Source organism: Odontomachus brunneus, unplaced genomic scaffold (genome assembly GCF_010583005.1).
Source record: "Odontomachus brunneus isolate Ranch 3 - 2012 unplaced genomic scaffold, Obru_v1 Obru_scaffold_061, whole genome shotgun sequence".
NCBI lineage: Eukaryota > Metazoa > Arthropoda > Insecta > Hymenoptera > Formicidae > Odontomachus > Odontomachus brunneus.
Genome location: NW_022639511.1, coordinates 1,802,839 through 1,806,594, shown reverse-complemented (window position 1 = coordinate 1,806,594; position 3,756 = coordinate 1,802,839). Strand labels below are relative to the sequence as shown.

Here is a 3,756-nt window from a genome sequence, read left to right as displayed (position 1 = left end):
TTTTATTTTCATTTTTTAGTTAAAACGGATAAAAAATTATCGTAGATATTTACGATAATTCGAAAAAACATGTTTCCGACAAAAGTTACTTTTCTTTGACGTAGAGTCATTATATTAGGGGATTCTCTTTGAAGAAAACGAAGGTTACCCAATTTTCGCCGAATGCAGGGCCATCTATCAGAAATACAAAAAAAAGTTCAGACAAAAGTTACGTGTTTTTGGATGTAGAATCCGAATCTGTAATAAAAAGTAGGGGTTTCCATTTAAGATTTTAAAGTTACCCCCCGCCCCATCCCCAGGGGGGGCGGGAGGTGGATAATTTTTGTGGGATTGAATTGCGCCCTCGAAACTATTGAGGGTTTATTTGGGACATTTTTGTCGTACAATGCTTATTTTTCGAGATATTTAGCAGTCTCAAGTTAAAAAAAACACCCTGTATATATATATATATATATATTGTATATTATATACAGTACTTAATGAAAAAATGTTTTATTCTAGCGTTTTGGAAAGCTCTCGAGATAAGCTATAAGAATATGCAATAAAATGTAGGGGGTTTTATTTTAAAAAATTAGGTTGACCTTGAAATGACCTTGAAGGACATGGTCAAGGTCATCATCTTACTCCCCGCTTGAAACCATACAACTTTGCTATTGGACATTTTCTCCAATTACATTCTAACTGAAGATATTAGGGGGGTCCGATACTTTTCGATGACTCTGTATAAAAGATCTTATAAGAACATAAATTACTCAAAAACTAATAAGATATTTATTTCAGGAAGTAAATACTATTAATATGGATGAAGAGCCACCAACTTCTAATGAAATGTTGCAATCAGTGTAATAGCAAGCAAATAATCTTCCTAATACTTCAAGTAAAGAAAAGAATGAGTCTTCTTGATCTTATTATTCAAAGCCAGATGATACTCCAAGAAAAAGTCATCTAAAAAGAAAAATTATGAGAATGGCTACGAATGAAAAGTTACTGAGAAAACAAATAACAAAATTACAAAAAGTGACATATCGACAGAAACGTCGAATTGAAAATTTAATATCTGTTGTTTCAAAATTGCAAAGAAATAGTATGATTACTTATAATGCTAAAGAAGTGTTGCTAAATTGTTTTGGTAGTAATAGAAATTTATTTTTAAATATATTTAAAAGAGCTTTATATAAGAATAAGAGATGCAAACAAAAATATGAAGAAGATATTCGAAAATTTGCAATAACTCTTCACTATTTTTTACCAAGAGCATATAATTACGTAAGTAATTTTAAATGGTGCATTGCCTCATTATAAAACTTTATCGAAATGGTATAAAACTATTAATGGTGAACCAGGCTTTATTTCAGAATCTTTCGAAATATTAAAAAAAGATATAAGAATGTAGAAAAAAATATTTGTTGTTCTCTCGTATTTGATGAAATGAGTATAAGACAACACGTAGAATGGGTGAATGATAAAGTATATGGACTAGTTAGTGTTAGAAATAATGTTAGTGATGAAAATATTGGTTATGCCAAACAAATTTTTGTTTTCATGATTATTGCTATTAATGAATCATGGAAACTTCCATTAGGATGCTTTTTTATAGATAGCTTAAATAGCAACAAAAAAGCTGATTTAACTAATAATTGTTTACAATTATTGAAAGATTGCCGAATTACTATCACAAATATTACGTTTGACTGTTGTCCAACAAATTTAACTGCGAAAATTCTTGGTTGTAAATTTGATTTTAAAACATGTTTAAGAAATCAAAATGAAAAAAAAACAATGCTTGTTTTACAAACCAAAACAAGAAATGAAAATCCTTTATTCATATTTCCAGATCCGGCACATATTAAATTAATTCGTAATACTTTTGGAGAAAAAAAATTTTTTTGATGACCAAAATCAAGAAATTAATTTTAAATACCTTCAAAAGTTAAATGAACTGCAAGAAAAAGAAGGATTACATTTGTGTAATAAAATTACTAAACGTCACATAGATTTTTTTTAACAAAAAATGAAGGTCAAGCTAGCTACGCAATTATTAAGTAACTCTGTAGCAGAAGCTTTAATATTTTGTGCTGAACAATTAAAATTAGAGGATTTTAAAAATGCTGGTGCCACGATCAGATTTATTTTTATTATGAATAATGCATTTGATATATTAAATTCTAGAAAGATATCAGATTTTGGTTTTAAACAAGCACTGTGTGAAAAAAATGTTGAAAAAGTTGAAAAATTTTTTGAAAGTTTAACCGATTATATAACAAAGTTGAAAAATTGTGATGGAACTTTAAATTGTGATAGAATTTTAAATTGTAACCGAAAGACTAGATTTTTATGTTTGTTAATCTCTATGAAAAGTTTACTTAGTATTTATAAAATATCTATTGATAAATATAATCTATCGTTCATACTAGCTAAAATGTCACAAGACCATTTGGAGTTATTTTTTGGGTCTATAAGATCTTGTGGAGGATATAACAATAACCCAACTTGTCGACAGTTTATATCTGCGTATAAGAAAATATTAATCCGTGCGGAAATACGAGAACATGGAGTCGGGAATTGCATACCTTTGCAAAATATTAATATTCTTAAATGTAGTTCAAATATATGCAACAAGACATGTACAGATCTTAACAAAAATAACATTGTAAGTACAAATTTACAAAAGAGTATTCAAAAAATTTAACATTTGATCATGATTATGTATTAGACTTTAATTTGTCGCAATATTCTAAGGAAATAATAATTTATATCAGTGGTTTTGTTGCAAAAAAATTGTTTTCTATTGAATGTACAGACTGTTCATCAGCAGTTGTTGGAAGTAAAGATAATTTAGAAAATACATTTTTGGCATTTAAAGATCTGGGAAGGTTAATGTATCCCAGTGATGACCTTATTCAAATTTGTATGGATTGTGAAATAATATTGCGCAGTTTCTCATGTAACGAATTATTAATGATGTCATCATTAAAAGAAAAGTTGGAACAAAATATAAATAAATTTGTAAACATGCAAATTTTTTTACAGTTATCGATAAATTATGATCTAAACACTTTAGAAAAGCATATCATTTATTTAATTACAAAAATTGTTACAGAGTTTTATAAATTGAGGATGCATCATATTTGTAAAAGTGCAATACACGCTAATAACCAAAGTTATGTTCGAATATTTTATAATAAATTGATTTTATTTAAAGGCCAATAAATAACTATTTATATAAAAACTGTAATATTTTTTTTCATAGGTTTTTTCCTGATCGAATAACGAGCAACTTCTACAGTGGGACATTAAAAAATATCATATTTTTATCAATTTTATCAAGAAAATTCATCAACTGACGTATTACGGTTTTTTAACGTTATTTAACTTTATCTTAACTTTAAAATAAGAAAAATAATCAATGTAAACAATTGAAATAATAAAATTAAAAACTTTATTATTTCAAACACATAATTTGTAACTATATATATTAAAATTGAGTGTAATGTGACTTTTAATTAAGCGAACTTTCTTTAATCAAGTTTTATATTTGTTTTTATATACTGTATACATTATTATACTTTGCATATAAATAAATATATTTTATATATATACAAATACTATATATTATACGTATTTATTTATTTCTTATAAGGAAAAAATATATACAAAAATTTTTTATAATTTGTGGTTAGAAGATATCTACGATATATACAGGGTGTTCGGAAAGTACCGGGACGCCCGAATATCAGGAAAAATATAAGTTTTACA

General features: G+C 26.6%; 1 protein-coding gene across 11 annotated transcripts in view; it reads left to right on the top strand.

Moving 5' to 3' along the window:
- The window catches only part of LOC116846153 (THAP domain-containing protein 2-like), a 10,865-nt gene extending 7,339 nt beyond the window's left edge, over nt 1-3,526 (top strand). The window contains exons 4-6 of one of the 11 annotated variants that reach the window (XR_004378413.1): nt 781-2,650; nt 3,101-3,160; nt 3,251-3,526. The gene's annotated coding sequence lies outside the window, so the exon portion shown is untranslated. Of the gene's footprint in view, nt 1-501; nt 562-780 lie in introns of those variants that run through there. The other 10 variants (XR_004378418.1, XR_004378414.1, XR_004378411.1 and 7 more) reach the window with 10 other exon arrangements.
- Nucleotides 3,527-3,756: the final 230 nt, after the last annotated feature.